Source organism: Rhinolophus ferrumequinum, chromosome 27 (assembly GCF_004115265.2).
Source record: "Rhinolophus ferrumequinum isolate MPI-CBG mRhiFer1 chromosome 27, mRhiFer1_v1.p, whole genome shotgun sequence".
Taxonomy (NCBI): domain Eukaryota; kingdom Metazoa; phylum Chordata; class Mammalia; order Chiroptera; family Rhinolophidae; genus Rhinolophus; species Rhinolophus ferrumequinum.
In genome coordinates, this window is record NC_046310.1 from 13,247,360 (window position 1) to 13,274,150 (window position 26,791).

The 26,791-nt window shown below is 44.5% G+C and overlaps 1 protein-coding gene across 10 annotated transcripts in view; it reads left to right on the plus strand.

Annotated features, from left to right (window-relative positions):
- The window catches only part of CNIH3 (cornichon family AMPA receptor auxiliary protein 3), a 181,209-nt gene that overhangs the window by 11,595 nt on the left and 142,823 nt on the right, over positions 1-26,791 (plus strand). For 4 of the 10 annotated variants that reach the window (XM_033099728.1, XM_033099729.1, XM_033099722.1 and 1 more), the window contains one exon: positions 10,964-11,025. The exons of 3 other annotated variants lie outside the window; for them this stretch is intronic. The gene's annotated coding sequence lies outside the window, so the exon portion shown is untranslated. Of the gene's footprint in view, positions 1-1,524; positions 1,649-5,058; positions 5,909-10,963; positions 11,026-26,791 lie in introns of all 10 variants that reach the window. 3 more of the 10 variants (XM_033099725.1, XM_033099723.1, XM_033099724.1) reach the window with 2 other exon arrangements.

The following is a 26,791-nucleotide window of genomic DNA, read 5'->3' on the forward strand; positions in this document are numbered from 1 at the left end:
CATTCTTGTAGTTTTATCAACCAAGTGGCTTGGCCACACCAAGGCCATGTCTAGACGGCATAATAGACCCGCAGGAGGCGCAATGATCTATCTTTTGTGTTCTTTTCAATGTTTCTGGTTATTCTTATGGGAATTGACCATCGAGAAAACTTATTTGACTATGCTGTATCATAATTTAGGACTGAAAGGAATTTTGGACGTCCAAACTTTTCAGGCAAGGTAACTGAGGCCCAGGACGGTTAAGTGTCGTGCCCGGGGACACAGTGGGTTGGTGTCAGAGCTAGGTCTGGCAGTCTTGGGTTCCCGACTTCCACTGTAGATCTTCTGTTCCCAGTCATAGTGCCTTCAGTTGCTGAAGGGAGGTAGCAAAGTGGCGACCTGAGGACTGCTGTTTTTTTTTTTTTTTAAGAGTCCATATATAAAAATTTGGAAATTATGAGAATCTGGATTTCTGGTTTCTCCAGAAAAATTTAAATTCACACTTGTGCAAGACTAATTGCTGGCATTAACAGTGGCTTGTACCTTTATACTGGTTATGAGTTTTCCAGTTCACCACAGTCTCCACTATTCCCTATTGCCTCCCAAACATGAGGTTGACTGTCAGCCTGCCATTTATGGTCCAACTTGTGCTGTTGTATTTCTGATAGAATTATGAGGAAAATGAGCTCTTTCTTATACCCATGTCTCTATTAAAAGTGGGCCATATTTCAAGAAGAATGGTTATTTTAAAAAGGAAAGTGCTTCAGGGCCAAAAGAATACAGCTCAAGATGATCTTAGGAAACAAATCTATTTGGCCCCTGCAAGGCATTGAAAATTGTAACTCTTTTGCAAAAGTCTAATACTATAATCAGAAGAACCTTGGATATGTCTCTTTACCGTGAGCTTGCATTATGTCGTTGACAAATTTTGAAAGGAGATTTTCACAGCATGGAGGTGAGAAGATACGTGAAACAAAGACAGGAAAGGAAACCCTTCTCTCCATTCGCGCCACAGCAGAGATATTACAAGTGAGACCCATCTGTTTAGCCACTAAGTTAGATTGTCCAGAAGACTGTGTGTTAAGAGCTCTTTGTGTTGACTTTAGGCTTCAATCTGGTAATCATGGCAGCAGAGCGATTGGGGCTATCAGAACAGAGGGTTCCTCTGCCAGTTGCTGAACTAACCGTGGAATTGCTTACAGGAAATGCATTATATTATTCTGAGACACACATTGCAAATAAACAATACCCAAAATGTACCACACTCACAGTTCCTTGAAGAAAAGGTGCCGTGCTTATCTACCCAAGATTATACATAGGACCATTTACAGACGCATTTGTACCTTTGAATCTTTTTGCTCGTCTCTGCTTCAACTTGTCCAACTAATATTTTGAATATTTCAGCTCCACTAATATTTCTTTGGCAAAGCCAGGAGGCTCTGTAAAGGTTAAAAACAATTCGGCTATGTTGTGTTGAACATAATTGAAGTGTCATGAACCATCTACAGAGCAGGAGAACCAGTTCTCTCGTTTCTATTGCTTTAGTCTGTTTACTTTCTTGGTGCCTGTCCACTGAAGCTTGGGCCGGGAGACCTGGTGAGGAATGTTTCCTCTGGAGTTTCAACAGGCACAGCTATTTGTCACTGCCTCAGAAGCTGCTTGGCTGCAGGTAAGGAAGGCTGCTTTATGGGAGGGATAATTATGGTCAGTGACCTCTGAGCTGTTAGCGTGGCCTTACTCTGGGACCAAACTCATGGCTGATTCAGGAAGTCTTCTGTTTTTGTGTGTCCACATCGATGATTTTTTTTCTTGCTTCATAGAAGGGAAACAGCCTTGGGTACTGGTGAGGAGAGGTGATTCTGAATCAGGCTGAGTGCAGGGCTTGAAGGTGGAGTCTCTAGAAGTAGGATTCAGTAGAGGGAGGAGTCACGGTCATTAGGATACCAGACACATGGCACAACCAAACATAACCACCCACCTCCTCTCTGACTCACCTACCCAAAACATGATTAAACTAGAGGGGGCGGGTGGCAACCAGGTATTAGATACAGGAGAGGTGGGGTGCTGAGTCCTTCTCCTTCCCAGCCTGCAACCCCATTGGTCGCTCCTTTTCCAGAGGACCTAGAGGCCTAGGGATCTCAGGAAACACCCTGACCAGAAGTCTCTCTTGGGCTTGGGAAACCCTTGTCATCTGAGTGGCCTAATAAAGTAGAACTTGTGATGGATAGCAAGACTTCTCAGGGGTTTGGGAGGTGCTCCGACTTATTCGGAACCTAGTGGGCTCAGGATTTTACAGGGGACACCAAACAGTGACTTCAGTGCCCAGAGGGAGGCCATCATGAACCTGGGCTTCAAAAGTAGCTCGCAGCTATGGGAGGACTTTGTATTGAGGTACAGAGACACCAGGATAAACCAGAGCAGAGTAGGGCGGAGCGCGAGGGCCCGTACCCTTGGCTCAGTCTGACCTTCCTCAGGGAGAGCTTTCCCTTTGAAACAATGGTTAGCATTATTAGAGATGCTCCATGTTCTGTACCTCTTAGGTCATATGTAATAGGATAATGGAAAAAAAAAATCTCAATTGCCATACCAGTGTTGGCCACATCAAAGCGACAGTTATTATACCCGTCATGGTAAATTAGTGTAGATCCCAATATAAACATTGTTTTATCCCTTTTTAGTTTTAAATGAAGCATTTGGCTTGTATATTATGTTTGAAACATCAAACATAATACACGGTCATATTTGAATATGAATACTACCTACGTTTTAATAACTGGCGTTTTTCCTATGTGTATAGCTCCACAGGTGTATCATTTTAAATTATGTATATAGCATTTAAGGTGTATAGTGACTTAAGTAATTACTGTTGCTTCGTGTGGCCTGTGTAGGATGTACCAGTTTAGCAGATGAGGTCATTCAAATCACATAAAAAGATCGCCTTAATCTGCCTGTCAGAATTCATGGAAATTGTGAGACTCGAGTAGTATTTAAATATCAGTAACTTTGTCCATGGAATGTTGAAATCTTTTCTTACCTCCTCCCCTCCCGTTGCACCACCTCCCACCCGCTTTTACAGGCTTGGCATCGTTCTGCATAGTAAAGTTCCACCCCTGAAAAGCCCCAGTATGTAGTAGGTCTGAACCCTGTCTGAAACCTTCCCTGGACCCACGGCCAGAAATGGGATGTGGTCCCGGGAACAGCCTAGACAAGTGCCAACTGGGACTTGGGGCAAGGATTTTCCTTTCTTTTTGACTCTCTGTAGCTGTGCCCTCCCAGGGAAGAGGTTTGCTCATTCTGGAGCCAAGGTCATTGTCCCTTCCTTGCACAAGTAAGTCTGTGTCGTAACTGCTTCCACATCCCCCTTCCTGCCGGGACACATGTTGGTGATCCGAGAAGACACAGGCTGAGGCTTAGCATGGGCGTCTCCTGGAGCCCTCCGCCGTGTGTGGGCTTCAGGAGAGCTGGGTGTGTGGGGCCGGCAAGGCCGCCCCTGCTTAGCCCCTGGAGGAAGAGCAGTGTAACGACCCCTGGGGGACAGCCTGAAAGTTGTGATGTCAGATGCCCCACCCCCTGCTCTCATGGAGGGTGAATGTTTTCTAGGTCAGCAGCTCTAATCAACAGCCAGGTCAGGCCTGGTAAAGGAAGTACATGGGAGGAACTCAAAGTGGAAGTGAATGACAGACTAGGAAGTTAAGGGTTAATTAGGAAGGGCTCCTCATACAGAACTGGATTGTCCTTTCAAAACCGAGGATGCCCATAGCGGAACCCTCTTCTTGCCTGTGTCCTCCTCTTGTGTTCATCCCTCCTTCTGGTCTGACTGAGGAGAGGAGCGATGGCCCTGGCTTCCAAAAGTAGCTCGCAGCCATGGGAGGAAAGACTGCCCAGCCATTTTTACATTTTCCATGTGAAATTCACCAGCGCTTAGCAGAGCTTCCCTAAGGATCAAAGGGGACCCAACTGCATAGGAATCTATGATCGGAGAATTTCATGTTTTTTTCACAGCTCCCTTTACCCCCTCCCCCCAACTCTAAGTGGACAAAATATTGGGCCAAAGGTCCACATAATCCTGTTTAGGGAGGCATCTCGCCATCTCATTTCCACCCAGGCACTTTTCCCTTCTTGTAACTTTCCAGTGGTAATTTGGGGAATACTGTTGCTAACTCTGACACCTGGTGGTCACTTCCAAAACTGCACTCTGGGAGAATTGAACATCCACTTTGTCATTTTCAGTTGCTTTAGTTTTTCCACTTCCAATTTCAATGTAAATAAGATGTGCTTTGTATATCAGTTATTGTTATTAAATGAATTGTTTATAAGTAAAACTCTTGCAAATGCATTCGAAAGAGTACACTTGGACAGAAAAATGTCTCTAAAGATATACCAGAAACTGCAGATGGTGTGATACCTAGGGAGTGCAGCTAGGTGTGGGGTTGAAAGAGACGTATTTTACTTTATACTCTTCCGTTCTGTCTGAGTCTATTTTAAACAAGAAGAATGTGTTACTTTAATCACTGCAGCTGAAGTAGCCCACCGAGGTAGGAGGCCCACAAGTCTAGGATATTCCTCTTCAGGGCTCCTGCCCCTCCTGGTTTTGTGTCCAGAGAACTCTAGTGCTTCCGTGTGTTTGGAGGGAGTGCAGGATGCTGGACTCACTTTGGTCTTGTTCGCTGACGGTGGCGCAGTCGCCAGCAGCTGAGTAGAAGCGGGTCCTGGGAGCAGTGTGACTGAAGCCAGGGAAAATTCCCAGCTTCCTTGGTGGTCCTGGTAGTGAGGGCAGGAGCAGCACGCCTGTTGGGGGGGCTGCCCACTTCCCCAAGTCATGTTCAATGGAGGGTCTCCAGTTGGAGAGCCAGCCACTGGTGCCAGGCCACCAAGAGCCAAGTTTCACACGGCCTGGCGAGGCCACTCGGTGCGAGGCAAATGTTCCCCGGGTGTAACATCAGAGAGCAGGGCTGGGGGCGGATGTGGCCTGCGGCGGGCAGGTAGGAGAGCCAGGTCCGATGAAAGCAACCCCTTTCTGACTACCTTCTCTATGCTTCTTACTGTCTGATAGCAACATTTCTTTCCACTATTGAACAGACCTCCCACTGCTTTCCCACGACCCCCAGTGACAACATACCTACGTTTATGGATTCGTGGAGTGTAACCACTCTTCCAGTATTGCTCGGGAACAGCAAACACTCCTCTTGCTGGACTGTGCCCAGTCACCCACTCACCACTGGTGGCCCGGAAACCCTGGGCAGCTGGGCGGCCTCACAGGAAGATGGAACGCATTTCAGGGCAGCGTCTCCGTGGAGTCTCCCGGTGCCGGATTTGGTCCATGGGGAGGGGAGGCCCTGCCTGCACTCGAAATGCAGCCCCTGAAGGGTGGGATCTGGACATGGGAGTGGAGCTGTTTCACAGCAGCACTTCCAGGAAAGCAAATCTTAGTGCCACACTCAATTATTGGTCCTTATACCCAGAGGACATGTTTGCGCCCCGGTGATCAGCTCTCTTAGGGAGCGCCCTCGAGGGTGCAAGACAGCACGAGTGCTATCCCAGGACTGGTGCCAGTGTTCACCATCTTTCTGACTCCAAATGGCCGGGCACCTGACCTGCTGACCTACCTCTCCCTCTGGGTAGCACCAGTTTTACCTGTCATGACAGTAATGGTACCTCCCTTTGCCTCGCCCTCTTCCTCACTCCTACTGCTCAGATCAAAGATCCATGCAGACCTGTCATGTGCCCTTGAGGATGAAGCCACATGCTTGAGACAGAAGAAGGCTGAGACCCTGATGATTTCACAGAGCTGCCAGCGCAGTTCCTGACCATTTACTTCCGGTTCTCAGTAAACGGAGACAGTCAACCCAAGTGTGGAAACGACTGGGTTTTCTGTTACCCACAGCCAAACCTAACTGTGACCCATCCAGCGACCCTCGGCCATTTCCAGGTGTTTTCCTGTTCTCATGTGCACTGTGGCATAGGGGCAGAGAGCGCTCACTGAAGGACAGAAGTAACACAGCTTGAACCTCTGGGGGGACTTTCCTTCTGGTAGGACTCTGTGCTCGCAATAAAATAGATCTGTTTGTGCTATCTTCTTAGAATCACTGAATTTTAAATCTCAGGGTGAGGGTGGGGTGGAGCTGGAATTTCATAAGCACATATTAGTGTTTCTTTGCTTTTGTTTAAATTTGGAGATAGGGGAGATGAGGGACAATAAAGACACATGATGGATATTGGTCTGTAGTTCCTTTTTTCTTTTTTCTTTTCATAAGGTTTTTGGCTTGGTATCAGAGAAGTGCTTCCCTGTATGGGGGAAAAGGGAAAGAGTTTCATAAAATCAAATAAGCAATGGTACAGTGTCTTAACTTGAAAAGGATTGAGAATCACTGGTTACAAGTCATAATTGAAAGAACAACCTTAACAGCTACAGTTGACCATTTCGTGCCAAGGGCAGCAAACAGCCACATCAACTAGGACAAAATAAATAACTGCGGGTACCTGATAGGTGCTTAAGTAGACTGACTCCCTGAAGCATCGGTATAGATATATTTTTGAGATATATACATATATATATATATATATTAGCATATTCTATTAGTATTTTTTAACTTTGTTCTGGGATACAGTTAAGTTCATTGGAAACAGCTCTCTGTTACAAACCCACCTTTTTCCCATGAGCACCTTCCGTAGTCACTTAGCTCCTCCATAGCGAGACAGTCTGGTGTGTCTTCTACGATGCTGGCTTTTCTTGGTCATTCAGAATCCCTTACTTTTTGTAAAAACACTCTCAGGTTTTAACAAGAGGATCTTCCTCTTTCTTCCCTGAGTTTTCTCTTCTTGAAATCCCAGAAACTCCTTCATAATTCATTTATTGTATCAGAATCTCACCCCCAGGCAGACTGCCATTTGTCTTTTTCTTTCTCTTCCCCCTTTCTTTCTTTTAAAACTTTAATTATGGAAAATGTTAAGCCTGGAAAAATAGAGAAAGAGAGTGGGGCATTGAGTTCCCATGTACCCATCCACAATCGTCGACTTGTGAAACTGCATTTTCCTAATGTTTCTGATTTGCAAAGGTTAGGGACTGATTTTGAAGTGACATCAGAAATCGTGTGTTAGGGGATGCACACCATTTTTGTCGTGTGTGTGTGTGTGTGTGTGTGTGTGTGTGTGTGTGTGTGTGTTGGAATCTTGGTTTATTATCCAGGTTAGGGTGCGTACAACTTGAAAACTTAAGAGTCTCCTGTGATTTGTAGGGGACACCCCACTCACCTCGCATACTCTAGCTTTGTGTTTTGCGCACAGTCCTTAAGTGCAGTCTGTAACTTTTACTCTGTGCTTCGGTTACAGTCTCTAGTTGATCAAGGCCGTATCTCATCTTTCATCTAGACTGACACTCCTTCAATGCAGTTCCTAAGCTCTCTTCTTTTTTTCCTGAGTATATGTACACCTTGAGTGTTCTTTATAGATCAGCTATGCTTCATGAATAAAAGCAAGCTGGCATAAATGCAGTGAGAGGCATCTGACAGAATCCTGGCCTCCTACTCGTTGGTGAGACTTTTTCAAAGTTGCTAAACCTCTCTGAGATTCAGTATCACCATCCGTAAATTGAATAACACCCACCTTCAGGATGATTGTTAGGATTAGAAATAATGCAGCCAGAGTGCTTATTACAGTGCCTGGTGCATAGTGGTAACTCAATCAATGACAGCTATTATGGTTATGACAGATGCAGCGCTGCTGTGAAATGGATATCAAAGAGTATTATCCCCAACTGACTGACTAAATGGGCACCAGAGAGACGAAAATACTGACTAAAGTCACTTGAAGCGCCAGTGACACATCCATAACCAAACTCATAAATGCCACTTCCCGGACTCAGAGGCTCCTACAAACATTCTAAAATCTAATTTCTGCCTATATCTTAATGGAGGAATTCTATTTTATAACAGAAACAAGACATTTCCAGCAGCTCATTTCAAGGGGATTTACTAAGTTTATGGTTTATGACGATAGGAATCTCGTTGGGGCTTTGTGCCTTAAAACCGTGTCCTCACGTCCACGGTAAGACTTGAAATGAGTATATCAGACCAGTGCATCTCTGTTGGGGTGGTTTGCTGAGTTTACCTGTGGACAGGCTGGTTCTCAGAGTCACTAACTGTTAGTGGATAGTTTGTAAAACAGACTGAGGGAAGTGCTTCAAGGTTTCACCCAGAGAAAGGAATGTTAGGAGTCTGTCTCTGTGTGTGTACATGTCTCTGTGTCTCTGTCTCTGTCTCTGTCTCTGTCTCTGTCTCTGTCTCTGTCTCTCTCTCTCTCTCACTCTCACACACACACACACACACACACACGATCTTTTTGACCTTATATTCTCTAGGTTTCGGAGAGGTATGCATACCTCTATGTATTCTTCGCAAAGTGGAGAAATGGTCCTTTTCAGCTGTTTTCCCCCATATTTTACTGAAGTATCAAAATATGTCATGGTTAATCATCAGCAGGTGTCTAATCTGCCTAAAAGCTAAAGGCAACTTCAAACCAAAAGAGTGAAAATTGTATAGAAAAGGCTCCCCTTTTGTCCTAAATGAACAAAATTAGGGGAGAAAAGGACTGTTTGAAAGGGCTTTAAAAAAGATATACCTGTAACCATCGCCTGCTGATATGAGATCCCTTCTCCTTCTGCATTCACAATGTTATATTCTCCTTTTAGCAGGGATTGTTATAAGCAAGTAAAATCAAATCACGATGAATTGCCTTGCAAAGGATGAAAAACAAAGACCATTGGAAACCCATTCCTTCCTCAAAAAGAAATAGTGGAGCTTCTTCCTCTTCTCTTTTTCAAATTCTCGTTTCTTCCTTAAGCACAGTGGCTGTGACTTAAACATTTTTCTGTCTCTAGCACCTTTCATTGCGCTTTACACACAGTAGGCACTCAGTAAATAATTATTGTGGAGGCTGAATGTATAAATATGTATTATTTGAGAATCTACTATGCAGCCTAACATTGTTAGTTGCTATGTAGACTATACTAAAGAAAAGTTATAATTGACTCGGAATTCCTTGCTTTCATTGTGCTTGCAGTCTAGAGAGGGACATAGCAATTTTGAGAAATGTTTGGCCATTATTGCCATAAATATTTTGTCTGCTTCATTTTATTCTCTTCTCCTTTTGGGACTCCAATTGTACACATGTTAAATCTTTTGATAATGTCCCACAGGTTCTTGAGGTTTTTAAATTTTTAAATGTTTTTTTCCTCTGCTCTTCAGATTAGGTAATTAATCTATTAATCAGTGTACAAGTTCACTGACTGTTTCTTCTGTCATCTTCATTCTGTGATTTTTAACATTTCAGATATATGTTTTTCAGTTCTAGAATTTCTATTTAGTTCTTTTTCATAATTTCTAGTTACCTGCTGATAGTTTCTATTTTTTCATTAATTACAAGCATAGTTTCATTTATGACTTGAGCTTAGTTAAAATAATTGTTTTATAACCCTGTCTGCTAATTCCAATATATCATTTCAGGGTTGATCTTCATTGACTTGATTTTTTTCTCGAGTATAGATGATGTCTTCCTGTTTCTTTGAATGTTCAATAATTTTGAATTCTATCCTGGACATTGCAAATGATATGTTGTAAAGATTTTCAATTCAGCGATGTTTCCCTGAAGAGTATTTTTTTTTTTTAATAGTAGGCAGTGAACTTGGCTGAATTCAAACTGTAAACCTTGTCTTCTCTGCTGTGAATGGTAGCTCAAATTTCTGCTCAGTTCTTTTAGTCTTAGTTGGCTCGCTTCAAGTCTGCTTCACAAGTATGTGGTTCTGGCATCAGCCATAGATTTGGGCAGAATTTATACACACCGTTTGGCCCTCCTCCTTTTTGGCTGTCTACTTTGTAGGATTTCCCCCTTTGCTTCCGAGGAGGTGTGTTTCCCTCAAACTCTGTCCTCTGATTTTTCAAGCCAGTAAGACTTTGGGTTTTCTTTCTGACTTTTAGCTGCCTTGCATAGTGCAATTTGAAGACTTCCCTCAGGATAAACGCCATAAAAAATGGGAAATTCACCCAGTGCTTTTTCTTTCATTCAAACGTTGATCCTTTACCAGTATCTACCATTTTTTGGTTGCTCTCCCATGTCTCCAGAGTTATTTTTAGATGTTGCCCAGAGTTTATCGTTATCTGCGACAAGGTCCACGTGGCCATGACAGGAGCAGAAACTAGATAGGTATGTCGAGCCAAAAAATAGGGACAAATAAGCAAAAGACTGTCAAAGAAAAACTCAGAGAAAAAAACACTTAGAAAAGAAAAAACTTATAGAGAGGTTTGCAAGGGAGTCTAGGCGTTAGAAAGATAGGCTTATGGAATAAAAAATGCAACAGGTATTTAAAGGAAAAAAATGACCAAACCTCCGAGATTACCATCAATCTGTTTATGAAGAAAAGCAGTAATTTTCTTGCATGATTTTAATAGTTATAAACATAGAGTCATATCTTCAGACGTCAACACTGCAAATATTAGGAACAAGGACGTTTTTGTTAGGGAGTCAGTAACCTACAGGAAAGGCTCAAGGTTTTCATATTTGGGGGACTAGAATTATAAACAGAATGATCCTGGGTTTTTTGTGTGTTTGTTTGTTTGTTTTAAAAGTCTGTGTTCAAAGTGACCACAACCCCAGCACCACCACTGTTCAGGTGGGAGGTACATCCCATGACGGCAGCTTAGCAGGGTGTCGTCGTGTTTTCACAATGTCTCCTGGTTGTCAAGTCCCACTCTAACATGCAGATTTGACCTCCTAAATCGCCTGGAGATTTTCTGATGCAGTGTAACTCATTTGGTATTTTGTTTTATTTAACCAGTTTCATTTACATAGAGTATAAGAGATGTTAATATACAAAGACATCCTTGTTACGTATTAATGTAACCAGAGCCGTTTTGGTTTAAGAGTTAACTTGTAAATCCTCTGCAGTTGTAATTTACTTTTATGTATCAGAATTATTTTATTGCCTTTTCAGCTGCTGAGGTAAGGAACAAAGACCATCCAGTTTGCTCCTATGAGGTTTGCCTGCAGTAGCCCGTAAGTATAACCTTTCTTGGAGACTCTCAAGTTTGCCAATTTCCTGACCTGCTAGGAAATTCTTTATTACCTGTAAAGGTGATATTCTGTAAGCCATAGAATAGTTCCAGGACAATTATCTGGGAGTGGTATGCTGGAACTGGCTCATACTGGTCAATAAGAGCTGATTGTTAAATTTGCAGGAACTTTGTAAGCTGCTTGTTAAACACAGCCATTACTAGACATTAACCTTTATAACTTACAATTAAATAAATTATATTTAAATTAGTAGTAATAAATACTCAAAACCCATCACTTCCTAATTATTGTATGGCGTTTTATTTTTAGGTATGCTCCTGAGGTTATTTATATCTATTATATCTTTGTGGTGGAAATACTATTCAATGGGGTACTATTTTGCGTGTCTCTTCCCAACTCCATGTTCAGTGATCTCGTGTTGAAACTGGCTATGCTGGGAGTAGTTACACCACAGAAATTGGCAAATGCTACAAAGCAGTGCTGCTTTTTCCTTTGGAGAGCTGGTTGTTCAACACTCACCACACATTGTTTGTGGGCATTTCCCTTTAACGTATAAAGAATAGTCCTTCCTTGATCCTAGTAGTAGCTTATCATACCTAATGGTTTGTGTCTTGCCTATTGTGGCAAATTTTTATCCAGGTTCATCTTATGGGAAAGAAGACGATTTTTATTGAGCCTAAGTTAGTAACTACATGATCATGAAAACTAGAGGAACTTAGTTAAACATTGTGAATAATATTTAACCATTGTTACCATTGTCTTGGGTAGTTTGTAGATAAAGTCTGTTAATATATTCTAAAGAATCCCTATTTTTAAGTTTTTCTTTCAGTTTCCTAGTTCAAAGTACATACTAAGAATTCTCACAAGTCTTTTTCCCCCTGAATTCTAAGACGGATGTTGGAATAACATACCACTTAAAGAATGTTTTATTCCAGTTTATATAAATACGTCCTGTCAAACTGATGGTTAGAGATAAAGGAGAAAGAAAAGGATATTTCCTCATACACCTGCACAAAGTAGAACATTAGCCACAGTTAAATCAGTTCACAGACTCTCAGGTAATGAATTTTTTATTTTGCTGATCTTGGGCTAAGCAGCCTATATTCATGAAGTCGTCTGTTTTTGTGCTGAGAGTTCTGGAAATCCCAACCAAGTCCTTTGATACAGACCGGACAGGTGTTGGTGGAAATGATGTCAATTCCGACTGGGAAGTCTGCTTCCATGAGCGTGGTCACTGTAATACCAGTAGTGAAGAGTACCTCTACCGTGTTTGCTGCATCACTTTTTGAGGTTACTTCCAAAAGTTTTGATTTTATTTTTGAGTTTTTAGCAGAAGCCTTCAGGCAAGTGTAAGGGGAAAGCAGACACCATTTGTCGATGGCAACACTGAACGACCGTGGCCATTTTATTATACTGTCCAACAATACCACAATGGAGGAGAGTGAGCTAGCTAATCAACTTACAAGGACTTAGTCGGTGGTTTCCCTGGTGAATGAGGGCCTTGACCGCCAGAGCCTTTAATTCATCCCATAAAGTGTGTTTTATTTTTCACCAGTCGACAAGGGTATTTTAAACCTGGAAATGAACTCTTTCTTCTTCTTCTTCTTTTTTTAAAGGGATCAATTGGTTGAAAGTTATTTGGTGAGTCTTTGTATATAAATGTGATATGGTGGGTAATGGAAGAGGTTGCTGGGTAGGTGACTGATTTGTGTAACAGATATGCTAGAATTTGCTATTTGCAGAGCATAAGGAAATATAAAAGCCCTTTTTTGGCCTTTAAAGTTATCCTTAGTAAATCAAAAGGTCAGGGAAACCTACCTGGGGCTCTCAAAGGTGAAAGGTTAGCCAGTGTGTGTGTGTGTGTGTGTGTGTGTGTGCACGCGCACGTGCATTTATGTATGTATTTTGGGTAGAGAGAACTGGAGGCTTCTCTGAATGTAGTTTCAGTCTGCCCCAAGGGCTCAAGGAAGGGGTATGAGTGTTGTTAGCAAAAATAATGAGAAGTAAACATCTAGGCAGGGCGGAGAGAAGAGGGATGGTTCCCAGTGCAGAACAAAGCACAAAGGTGAGAGAGGTTCCTGTCGTAGCCTGTCCTGTGCACGAAAACTGCTTCAGGAATTGTCTTCAGAGCAGTAGAGTCCTTTTCTAGCTTCGCAGTATTTTTCTTCTTTACACCTTAATTTTGATGGACTTTAGGGTTGTTCTAATTGTTAAATTTAAATTTTATGTTAATGGTTTTTAAAACCTTCCGAACACAGATTTGCCCAATTTAAATGAAGTTTATCATGGAAAGATCCAGACTGATAGCACCATCGAATAATTGTTCAACTTTTTAAATAAGATTTATCTCAGAATTCTTTTAATTTACATGTTTAGTCTTAAAAACATCATTCCAGAAAGTTCGGAAAGTAGAACAAAAACTTGCCCATATTCCAACTCCCTAATGTAACTGTGATCATTTTTGATAAATTCTCTTCCAAAATTTTCTTGCATGTATATCTGTTATTTAAAAATTTTCATTGTAGTGTACACAGAATTTTGATTATGACTGTTTCCTCTTGACAGTGAGTCATAAGCATTTCTCATTGATGCCACTAAGACTTTCTAGCCATAGTTTTGATATTTGCTGAGTGTAGAATTCCTTCAAATAGAAAGCTCCCTTAGTGCTTTTTAAATCTGGTACTGTTTCCAAGAAACAGAATGCACACAGGTTTTCAGGAACACAGCTATTGTGTTAAGTGATATAGAACCACAAAGAGGATGAAAGGAAGTCAGATTATATCCCCTTGGTTAGCAGGGAGTGGTAATGTGGAAACATGGGCTGGAAACCAGTGAATCTTTTTTTTCCAGGAAAGCAATCAACTCCTTATTTAGTTTCTCAACCAGGTGCCCAGATGAGTTGCAAGGTGTATCACAAGTGATTTGTTTCCGTTACAATAAAAATACTGTAAGTTGGGAGATGATTTGCTTTTGTCATGTATTGGAGATAATCCAGGTAGATCCCATTCCCTCTTGGGTGCCCAGTAATAAGGGTGGGACTAACGCTGTGTGTGGAGGTTGAAGGTGAGGAGAGTGGGGAGAGAGAAGACTCAAGTCCTTTCTCTTGCACACCTGGAAGAGCTGCCATAACCTCCTCTCCACTCCACACAAGTAAGAGTTCCTTCATGGACCCTACTCTGTGCTTGTTATTGCCTAGAACCAAAACACTATGTAAAATAGCTGCAGTACTGCAGCATTTTAACAGCTAGTAATCTTGAATGTATTGATCTGATGAGAAAGAACAATGTGGAATCAGATGTGGTTCTTCCAATTAACGGCAAAATCAGTAAGAATGTCTTTCAGTCCTTCAGAAGCCATCAGGATTGATTTCTAAATATGTCTCATTATAGATGTTTCATCAAAAGCGGTGGTAATAGAATTTCTGAATATTTTATTAGCCATGTTGGTATTTCACTTCCCTTATTGATAAAATTGACTAAAAGGACCTTGAAAAATTAGATCTCAAATCATTTTCATACAGAATTTTAAAAAATCACCGGGCCGCTTGAAATGCTGTCTAGTCCAAGTGATGAGAGTGAACTAATTCCACTTTAGTCTCCTTAGCAGGCCGAGCCTCCCACTTTATCCCTGTGTCCTTCCAATGCTCTCAGACCTGCAGGCTGAGAGAATATGTGTCTGACAATAGTCAATGTCACGCACTTGGGTCCTCCTTCAGCCTACATTTTGAAAGCAGGAAGGGGAAGATGATAGAATAGACCAAAAGTAGCAACTGGTTTATCAAGTCCATTGCCTGACAATCCCTATTTTTGAATTCACATTCTTGCCAAACCTTTGCTTGTGGCTGAGGCTGAAACAATGTGGTATAACCATCTTGGTGTTAGTAAATACTGGTTTCTATAATTTAACTCCAATGGTTCTTTAGAGGCTCTTTTTACAGCCACTTTCTCCTAGAGAGCTCTTAGGGATTGTGTCCTAATCACGACAAGAAAAAAAAATGTTTTTTGGTAATTATGTGTGGTGACAGATGTTAACTAGATTTATTATGGTGATCACTTTGCAATATATACAAATACTGAATCATTATGTTGTACACCTGAAACTAATAAAGTGTCATATGTCAATTATACCTCAATTGATCAATCCCTAAACAAAACAAAACAATATTGAATTCATTTGTTCATCAAATATGTATTGCCCTGCTAGGTGGCAGGCTTTGTGCTAGGTGCTGGCGGTACAAAGGTGAGCCAGAATAGACGGGGTCGCTGCCCTGTGGAGTTTGAGTCCACCTGGATGTAGACATTAATGAAGTGATCACACCAGCTGTGTGCTGTGACAGCACTGGGAGGTGTTACATGGAAGCCGTGCCTGGTGCCACCAGGAGGGCACAGAAGAGGCATCGCTGCTCCAAGGGGTCCTCCCCCAGGCAGTGCTATTGAGCTGAGATCCCTGGAGGAGTGGGCTTCCTAGGCGAAGGGCGTTTGAGGGGAGAAGAGGGGCTCAGGGAAGTGGTAAGGGGAGCAGCATTCCCAGGGGAGGGCCCAGCATTCCCGAATTCTCTGGTGCAGGAGGGGCAGAGCGAGTTAAAGAAAATGGAAGAAGGCCAGTGAGTAGTTTGGAGGATTGGCTAGAGGGGGAGGGAGAAGGGAGCCGACCTAGAGGAGAAAAGGGGAGAATTTCAGTTTTCTTTTGGTTAAGGATAAGACGTTTATGAGATATCCATGGGGAGAGAGGTACCAACTAAGCAGGAGGATATGCTCTGGTCGTGTGGAGTGGAACATGGTCCAGGAAGTGAAAAATTATTCGAGATCTCGTGGGATTCCTGCAACTCAGCCCCTTGTCCTGCCAGCTGTGGGCGTTTGTTGATCACTGATCTGCGCCAACACAACCACTACCGAGCAACTACCTTCCCTTCTCGGGACCTCAGAACTTGGGCTTCCTCAGGCGTCTGCTGACAGCCTCCTCTCGCGCGTGTCTTCTGGCATCTGCCCTCTACCATCCACCTGGGAGGGGGATCTGACTGGCCCATTCAGCTGTGGGGCAGGGGCGCTGTGAGGAGGACTTTCCCATCTGCCCATTTCAGTGCTACTGGCACATGGAATTAGGTGATCGTGGTGACCACACAACACAGTGAGTCCACTGAGACCCACATTGATACTGGAAACTGGTGAATTTGATGTTTTGTGAATATCTTGATTTTTCATGAATCTAGGAATTAATCAATTATACCGCGATGTAGTATGATACATTAAGTCAGAAAAGAGCTAAGGAGACCAGCCGGGCATTTACTCATGGAGTTGTCTTCACTCTCCATCTCTAGAATCAGGAGAAGCTGTATGAAGACTATAAACTTTTCTCGTTGTTGTGGTTACGGCAAGGTTTGGAACCCCCTTATTTCACCCATGCATTTATAAGGCAGCTCTTGTGTGGGCTCCTATTGTTGAGGCCCCTCAAGGGAACCCTGGAATCAGGAGAAATGCCCACACTCGAGTCATGGTGCAGGGGTGAGGGATTTGCCCGTTGCTGATCCTGTAGCGCAGCCTGGTCCTGGGGAAAACTGAGAAGTAGTTGACATTGGTGTCTCTTCCCTGCCTCTCTTTTCTGGCCTGGTTGTCTTTGGGTTATCACTTCTGCATCTCTTCCATGTGCTTTTGTCCAGTGATTGGTGTTTTCCAGCGTTCATCACATGAATCACATTAGGACCTGCGTGGCCTGTTGAAGCTCTATTTGTGTCTTTCAGGAAGACCACGAAAGTTCAGAGGGAGGAGTCTGCAGGCCCTGTGGAAAGGGAGGGTGGGAAGTTATTTGGAAGCAGCGAGGCCTTCCTAGGCAGCCCTGAAAGCACCTGATTCAGGGCCCGGCTGGTCTCCTTAGCTCGAGGCCAGCCTCGCCTGTGCTCATTTCTGCTCCTGCTACACCATCTGGAAGAGAAAACTAGGGGAACAGCCTCAGTTTTTTGCTCTCCCAGGGTTAGGCTCACATGGAGGCCCCAGCAGAAGAAGTGTAGACAGTGGTTGGTGGTGGTGGCAGGGGTGTCATTAGCAACACCAATGAATCACTGCTGGGCCTGGCTCTCTCCTCTGACTCAGCCTGAAACTTCTTTCTGCTCACAGGAAACCAGTAAACCAGTGAAGTCAAAAGCTTGCATGAAATTCTCTAGATTGGAAACCACTGGATGTTTTTTAAGCTGCTGTTTCTAAAACAAGAAGGGAAACCATCAAATAGATGCTTCCCTGTCTCCTTTGAGGCAGAGGGACTAGGATGGGAGAGGGTGATGGCCAGCCCAGGTTCTTGCTTCTCATGAAATGAAAAAATTGTACAGGAGTTTACAAAAACAGGAAGCTGGCCATGGAAGCGATTGGAATTATGTAAATTAAACAGTCAGTTTGGAATGCAGGTGGCAGTCTGCCTGTGGGAGAGACTGGGGAGAAGTCATAAGGGGAACTGCCAGGTTATCAACCCCTGGTACACCACAGGCGAGGCGCCTGCGAGGCCGGGAGAGGGTGGGGTGGGGTGGGGGGAGGGGCAGGGGGTGGAACCCTGTGCTCTGGCGTTATCAGCCTCAGGCAGCGCTAGAGGTGGGGGGGATGGGAGCGGCCGTACGGGCAGTAGGGACGGAGCACTTCCAGTGCAGTAAGAGAAAATGAAGATGCTTGCATTGCGCCAGGAGAGATTTGTATTTTCTCGTGGATGGAAGGGACAGAGCAAGCTCAGCTCTGGAGGCCCCTGACTGTCCACAGGCTCCAGAAGGCACACTGGCAGCTGCCCGGGGACCTGGCAACCCGCGCTGTGACCGCTGCGCCCACCAGGGAGGGGAGCGGGAGCATTATGATTTACATGGGTGATTTACAAACTTTTGGAGGTGGAAACACTTTGGGGGTGCATTCTTTCCGCAGCCTTTAAAAGTATGGTTTAAAAAATATAAGTAAATTAAAATTAACTTTTAGATTTTAAAATAAATAATTTTCCTGTTTTTTTGAGACTTCTGGGACAACTGGGTAGCCCTCTGAGGTATTGCAATATTAAGATTTGGATTCGCCAGATTCTTCAGCTCCAAGGCAAGGCCTTTGGCAGTGATAAGAGAGAGGCTGCCACACCAGCATCTTTGCTGCTTGCCCCTGCCCACTTCCAGCATTGTGACCTTGCGAGTAGTTGATAAAACGCCTTTTTCCCAGGGTCATTACTACTCACATTTTTTTTTCTTCTAATCTCTCTTCCCTCCATTCTGTCATTCATCCTGCCATCAGAGTTAATTTCCTAAAACAGATTTGATCACACCACTCCCTTCCTCAACAATTTTCAGTGGGTCTCCCCACTGCCTACATAAAGTCCAACACCTTAGCATGGAGCAAGGAAAGCCTCTCATGATTTAACTCTCTAATTCTTTCTACTTTCAATGTCTACTATGACCCTCAATGTATCCACAATTCCTGCTATGCATGATTTCAGGTCATTTCTTGAACATCAAGAAACTGAAAAACTTATCTCAAAATGGCTTACATAATACAGTGGTTTATTTACTTATTGTAGAAATAACTTTTTTTTTACTTTGGCTCAAGAAAAGTTCATTATCAGTATGAGCTTCAGGCAAGGCTTGATCCAGCAGCTCAACAATTTCCCCACGGATCCAGTTTCTTTCTATCTGATTCTCATGGTCCCAAGATGGCTGCCAGCAACTCTTAGACTTTGGGCTTCTTTGTTCAAGTCTCTAAAGAAAGAGAGAATGTCTTTGCCCCAGCGCTCCTAATCCATCTTCAATCTGATTAGACTTGTTTCTGTCATATGTCTGCCCCTGCGCCAATCCCTGTGGTCAATGGGATGTGCTGACTCATTGCCTGCTGCGAGGTTCCCCCTTCCATCAACAGTTTCCCCAGAACTGGGTTGATACCTAAATGGACATTGAGGCTGTTGGGGAGGAGGAAGGAGGAAGGAGGAAGGAGGAAGGAGGAAGGAGGGTTGGGACCTAAGGAAGCATCCAGCCCTTGTTCATTCCACACACCCTGCCCCTTCGCATTTCCATGCCTTTCCTCCTGCTGCTTCCCGGAATGTACCACCTGCTCCCACTGATCACAGGCTCCAAGCGCTACCTCTACTGCTTTGTCTCTTCCGTTCTCCTGGTAAGATGACTCCTCTTCTGTTCCCCAGAGTCCACCATGCTCCCATCTCACGCGTAACTGCATTTATTAATTCTACGTTGCATCTGTCGAGAAAAAAGTGGTGTGTTTGCCCTTACTCTCACACTCACAATACTTCTGCCACCAGATCCCGCCCCCCACCGCTGCCCCAACACACAGGGACCAATTCTCTAATGTCAGCTGGGTGTCCCACAGTTCAGTGCAGTTCTGACATTACCTGGAGTTAGCATCAGATTGCACAAGTTAAGGCTCAGTCCCACAGACTGAGATACCAATTGCAAGTCCCAGATTGTCACTTGTACTTCTCACCAACTGACTATAAAATGGGGCTCCCACGACCCCCTCCTTGGGTTCAATAATTTGCTAGAGGGCTCACAGAATCTACAGAAATACATACTTAACTGGTTTATTATAAAGGATATAATAAAGGATACAGATGAAGAGCCAGGTGAAGAGGTACATAGGACGCAGTCCAGAATGGTTCTGAGCCCAGGAGCTTTAGTCCCTGTGGAGATGGGGTGCACCAGCTTCCTGGTACCTGGATGTGTTCACCAACCTGGAAGCTCTCCAAACCTCATTCTTTAGGGATTTTTATGTCGGTTTCATTGCATTGGCACGATCAGTTGTTAATTCAATTTCCAGCCCCTCTCCTCTCTCCAGGGACTGGGGCTGGGCCTGAAAGTTCTAAGCTTCTAGTTGTGGCTCAGTCTTTCTGGTGACCAGCCCCCATCCAGGAACCCACTAAGAGTCACGCGTTAGAACAAAAGGCACACCAATCACCCAGGAAATTCCAAGGGAGTTAGGAGTTCTGTGTCAGACACTCTTCTCACTCAGGAACTCACAAGGTTTTTAAGAGCTCTGTGTCAGGAACCAGGAAACCGGGGTCAAAGACCAAACATTAGTAGGAACTGGGGGCAAAGGTCAATGTGTACAGAGGGTGCCAAAAAAATGTATACATATTTTAAGAAAGGAAAAAACGGTATTAAAATTACACTGATGGGAACCACTTTGAGCACCTCTTGTAATCGCAGAAGTCAAACGTGACTTGTATTCATCTTTTGTTATCGGGATATATTGAGTATTGAAATTTTAATACAGTTTTTTCCTTTCTTAAAATGTGTATACATTTCTTTGCCACCTTCTGTGTGTGTATGATATATATCTAATTATTTTACAGCATTATATCCAATTTTGTTTATTTATATAATTCCTCCATTGGATAGAAAATCTCTTAAGATCGGGAGATTCATACTTTCTTCATTGTAGGGGCTTAAGAGTGTTGAATAACTGGTCATGAGTAATAATATTATTGAGAGCTTACTGTGGGAAAGGCACTTTGTTAAGAACTCTTCTCACATCATTTGATTTCATCTCACTTGGTCTTGGCAACAGCACTCTGAGGTAGACACAGGTTACAGATGAGGACCCTGGGTGGAGAGGGAGCGGTGTAGACGAGATGCCCAAGGTCACGTGTCAGCAGACAGTGGTATAGAGACTTGCACGTAGATGTTTTCCTGCTCAAGTTCATGTTTTTAAGCATTGACATGTTTTCTGCTGAAATTTGTCTGCAAAGAGATACTTTTCTGGAAGATGAGTCCCTGTGAGAGGTGACTCTGATTGGAAGAGGGGCGAACGAGACATTGGAGGGACAGTGTTGAGGAATGTTGGGGAGGGCAGACGAGTGGAAGAGCCTCTGGGCCTTGTTCAGGATGGTTTCTTTCTGGAAACCACTCGTGGGCAGAACCCAGGAGTGCTGCTGAGTATGGCACCCAGAGACTGAGGCCCTCGTCTCCCCGGGTTCCTCAGAAACTGGAGAAATCAAGCCATTTTACTGGATGAAATGGAAATGAGAGGCCCAAGCAAACATCTGCTAAGATAACATGTGTGGTCTGAGCTTGTGGCCAGAAATGATGTGTGAGGACGCAGAGGGTCTCTCCCTGTAGAAACTGCACGTGGACGTCGTGGAGGGAGGACTCATCCTTCGGGCCAGAAGCTCCAGGAAGCCCAGGCCTCCTGAGAGGCCCAGCTGTGCCACGGAAATTGAAAGCCTTTTTCTGGAGCCTTGCTCGCCCATGGCTTAACTCCACTTTGCCTGCTGCCGGAGACTCCTGGCGTGGGCGGGGGGAGGGGCAAGCCTTTCTCTGAGTCCAGGTAACCTGGCGGGGAGGTGGATTGCTATTCCACTAGGAGGAGTTAGAGGAGGGGGGACGTGAGCCAGGTGAACGGGCTTGGTCATTTCTGAGCACCCTGCCTAGATTCCCTGCTAAGGTCTTCATAAACAAGCAGCTGAAAAGGACTGTCTCCCTTTTAATAGTCTTTAGCAGTGGGTGTTTTCAGAAGCCATTTAAACACTGGCAAACGTAAAGGAAAGCGTTTACCCCTCTCTAACCACTGAGAGGAAGGGCTGGATTGAAAAACCATGTGATTGGTAAGAACACAGCCAGAGAGGCAGGAAAGGTGGAGGGAAGGGTGAGATGGGTGGGAAATGTGTGAGGGACAGGGCGCCGTGGGCTGGGGCTGAGGTGATGGGATGGGAACGGTGGGGGTGACGGGAGCAAGGTGGGAAGCGCTGGATGCGCACCTTAGAAGGGGGGAGGCGCAGTGTCTACTGTAAGGCACACAGCTCTTCCCAGGGAGATTCCAGGTGCAGGAAACCTGGGAGACTCCTGCAAGGATGAAGTCCCCACCCTCTTGGGAGACGGATATGAAAGAAGATGGTCTTTCTTTTATATTAAAAGTCAGTACGCGCTTTAGTCCATGATGTACTCAATTTTGTATAAAATTTCATTTTGTATAAGTGGAATTAATATTAAGCAGGTCTGAGACACGGGCCTCATACTTGTTTGAAAACCAGGACTGGCGCCCTTTCTCCTGTGTTGGTCTTCGGCCCTTAATTCCTTTCTGTCTCGTCTTCCTGTTTCTTCCTTCCTCCCCTTTGTCTCTGTCTCTCTCCTCCTTTTCATTTGCTTTGTCGAAGCGTCTCAGGCTTCACACTGACAAAGCCCACGGTCCTCCTCCCCCTGCAGTGGGAAGCTTGTCCCTCCCAGAACCCCATGGGGTCTCCTGGTGCTGAGCTTCTTAGCCTGGGGGCACAGGCTGCCACCTCAGGGAGGCCTGTGTAGGGAGGGTGTCCAGTTGAGAGCCCCAACTCAGCACTCGGTCCCCATCTACCGCACAGGGCTGGGCCCCCCCTTTTAATCTTACCCTCACACAACCCTGATCAGCCACACATGGGAGCCCAGTGTTTAATACGGGGAGTTGGAGTGGGTCCTCCCATGAGGAGAGGCAAGCAGGAGACTCTCCCTATTGAAAACACAGCTGTTGCAGAGGAGATAGACAGGAAAACCAACCCAGCCCTCTGGCAGAGGCCCGGGTGAGAGTGCCAACTACTGTGAAATAACAGGCCCAGCCCAGCAGGCACAAACACGCGGCTGCGCTGCAGTCACAGCAACCAGCTCCAGGAGGGTGGGGCTCGGGGAGCCCCGAGAGATCCCCTCAGTCCTGGGAAGGCAAATAGGCGTTCCCTTCTTTAAGAGGAGTCCCAGTTTACGCCCCCTCACAGGAAGGAAGAAGGGTGCTGGGCAGTCTGTCCTAGTTGGGTGGAGGTGGGGGTAGGAGCAAGTTGAGGAGTAGGTGTCACAAAACCTGCTTTGGTTATCAGTGGAGTGAATTTACTCAAGTTCCTTGCTCTCTTTGAGACTCAGTTTCTTCATCTGACAAATGCTACTAATGGCCTGCTTACTCAATAGTTTTTTTTTTGTTTGTTTTTTGTTTTGTTTCAGGTGTACAAAACAATGTAATAGTTAGCCATTACATTGTGAATAACCCCCCTCCCCCAATCGATTACCCCTCTGACATCTTACATAGTTGCTACAATTTCAGTAGGTTGTTTTGAGGACTGTATGGTTGGGTGATGACTTTCAAAGTTAGATCTGGGTTCAGACCCTGCTGTTGCCACATGTTTGCTGACCTTGGCCTCTGTTTTCTCCTCTAGGAGGGGCAATACTAGAGCCTGCCTCATAGGGTCACGTTGAGGCTGGAATGAGCCAAGTTTAGTACTTGGTTATGACAACTTGCTCATTAAATGTGGCCTCTCGTCATCATTGGGTGGGAAAATTTTGTGTCAGCATTTTGTAAACTATGGTGAGTTCTTTAAACATGTGGGACGTTACTCGTATGCAGCCCGGTTGAAATTCTAGGTTCTAAGAAGCAGTTTGTAAAGGGTACCCCTCTAGTTTCCTTTCCCCCTAAGAAAGTTCCCCCCCTTTGTTTTGTTTTGTTTGTTTATTTTGTTCTTTAGATTCCACATATAAGCAAAACCACATTGCATCTGTCTTTCTCTGTCATACACTCCACTCAGCACAATACCCTCCAGGTCCATCCATGTGGCTGCAGAAGGCAAGAACCCATTTCCTTCCATGGCAGAACAATATTCCCTTGTATACGTACCATCTCCTCTTCATCCATTCATCCATCGATGGACACCCAGGCTGCCTCCACATCTTGGCCATTGTAAACAGTGCAGCAATGAACATATGGATGCACATGTCCCCTCAAAGTGGCGTTTGGGTTTCTTCAGATAAATACTTACTGGGTCCTTCTTTGTCTCTTGTTTAGTCTTTGTTTTAAAGTCTATTTTGCCTGGTATAAGTATTGCTACCCCAGATTTTTTGGTTGTTTTTTTTATTTCCGTTTTTATGAAACATCTTTTTCCATTCCATTACTTTCCATTTGTGTGTGTCTTTCAATCTGAAGTGAATCTCTTCTTGTAAACAGCATATGTAATGGTTTTGTTTTCTTATTCACTCAGCTCTCCCATGTCTTTTGAGTGGAGCATTTAATCCATTTACATTGAAAGTAACTGTTGATAGATATGTAGCTATTGCCATTTTATTATTTATAACTTTAATATTTTTCCCCATTTTATTTAATTAATTAATTTATTTATTTATTATTTTTTAAAGATTTTTTTGGGGAAGGGGAACAAGATCTTATTGGGGAGCAGTGTGTGCTTCCAGGTCTTTTTCCAAGTCAAGTTGTTGTCCTTTCAATCTTACTTGTGGAGGGTGTAGCTCAGCTCCAGGTCCAGTTGCCGTTGTTTGTTGCAGAGGGCACAGCCCACCATCCCTTGTGGGAGTCAAACTGGCAACCTTGTGATTGAGAGGACGCGTTCCAACCAACTGAGCCATCCAGGAGCTCAGCGGCAGCTCAGCTCAGCACAAGGTGCCATGTTCAATCTTAGTTGCAGGGGACGGAGCCCACCATCCCTTGCTTGACTCGAGGAATTGAACCGGCAACCTGTGGTTGAGAGCCCATTGGCCCATGTGGGAATCAAACTGGCGGCCTTTGGTGTTAGGAGCACGGAGCTCCAACCGCCTGAGCCACCAGGCTGGTCCTTTTTTTCCATTTTAAAGAAGTCCCTCTAAGATTCCTTGTAATGCTGCTTTAGTGATGATGAACTCCTTTAGCTTTTTCTTGTCAGGAAAGCTCTTTATCTGTCCTTTGATTCTAAATGATAGCTTCGCTGGGTAGAGTAATCTTGGTTATAGATCCTTGCTTTTAATCACGTTGAATATCTTGTGCCAATCCCTTCTGGCCTGCAAAGTTTCTGTTGAGAAATCAGCTGACAATCTTATGGGAGCTCCCTTATAAGTTACTAGTTGCCTTTCTCTTGCTACTATTAGGATTCTCTCTTTGTCTTTAACCTTTGCCATTCTAATTATAATGTGTCTTGGTGTGGGCCTGTTTGGGTTCATCTTCTTGGGATTCTCTGCACTTCCTGGACTTGTGTGACTATTTCGTTGGTCAGGTTAGGAAAGTTTTCAGTCATTATTTCTTCAAATAGGTTCTCAATCCCTTGCTTTCTCTCTTCTCCTTCTGGTACCCCTATGATGTGAATGTTATGCTTGATGTTGCCCCAGAGGCCCCTTAAACTATCCTCATTTTTTTGGATTCTTTTTTCTTACTGCTGTTCTGATTGGGTGTTTTCTGCTACCTTGTCTTCCAAATCATTGATTTTATCCGCTGCTTCATCTAGTCTGCTGGTGATTCCTTCTAGTTAGTGCATTCTTCATTTTAGTTATTGTATTCTTCACTTCTGGCGTTTTTGTTTGTTTGTTTGTTTGTTTTTTGTGGTTTCTGTATCCTTTTTGATGCTTGCTATCTCTGTTGAAGTTCTCACTAAGTTCCTTGAACATCCTTATAACCATTGTTTTGGACTTTGTATCTGGTTGGTTGCTTGCCTATATTTTATTTAGTTATTTTTTTGGAGTTTTCTTCTGTTCTTTCATTTGGGATGTATTTCTTTTCTTTGTTTCTTCATTTTGGCTGCCTCTCTGTGTCTGTTTTTATGTATTAGGTAGATCTGCCATGTTTCCCAGTCTTGGCTGGGTGGCCTTATGTAGTAGGTGCCCTGTGGGGCCCTGGCACAGTCTCCCTGGTCACCTGCACCAGGTGCTCTAGGAATATCCCTTGTGTGGGTTGTATGTGCCCTCCTGTTATAGTTGAGCCTTGATTGCTATTGGCACATCAGTAGGTGGGATTGACCCTCAGGCTGATTGCCTGTGGGGTTTGGCCATGTCCACAGGTTACAGGCTGCTGTGCAGAGGGCTTACTGCACTGAATGGGGTTTGCCCCAGTGTGCTCTGGTGCCTGTTAAGACTACCTTTGGGTGTGCTGCTTGTGGGCTAATTGGACAGTGTTCTGCTGTGGTCTGAAGCCAACCTTCAAGTATGTTGGTTCTGGGGCCTCTTGCAAGGGGCTCTGGTGCAGGCCCAGGTCACCCACTGCCTGTGACTGGCCAGGGACTACCTGGTAGGAGCTACAAAGCGATCTGCAGTTTTTTGCTGCCTGTGCTAACCCACACTGTGAACTGAGGACATCTGCCACCAATACTGGTCCTGGAGTAGCTCCACAAACTGCCACACCTGCTGCCACCTGCCAGCTCCCTTAAGGTTCAGCCACTGATAAAGCCTTGTGTGGTACATGCATTGGGTGAGGAGGGGTCTCAGCAAGTCATTAGAGTGGGAAGAGTTGTGTTCACCAAGTTAATGTAGACTCTGGGTTGGTGTCAGTGCTGAGCCTGGAGCTACTCAACAAAAGTCTCAGAGCACACCAAGGCCAGTTCTGCCTGCCAGGGTTCATGGACTCTGATAATTCTCTAGGAAAGAGTGCAATGCAGGTGGGGCTGGCTGCTCTGGGAGAAAGTGCCTCTGGTGTTCGATGAGTTGGGTGGGGTAGGGTCTCAGGGAGTCAGCAGGTGGAGCAGCAGAGCTCATCAGGCCAATCAGATTCAGATTTGGCCTGTGGGGGTGGGTTCAACACAGTAAAGATGGCACCTGCCTACTAGCTGCACAAAAGGAGGATCCCATATGGAAAATGTCCTCCAGCCTTTGCTCCAAGCCATACACGTCAGTCTGCACCCCAGTATGTCTCCAACACCCCCTGAGTTACTGTCCCTCACCGGAACCCAAGGTGAGTGCATGTGAGCCAGAGAGTCTGTGTGTGGACCCTTTAAGAGGATGTCTGGGTTTTCTACAGCCTTCTGTCCCACCCAGACAGTCAAATCCCCATTGTTTTTCATAGTCAGATGTTGTTGGGACTCCTCTTCCTGGCAC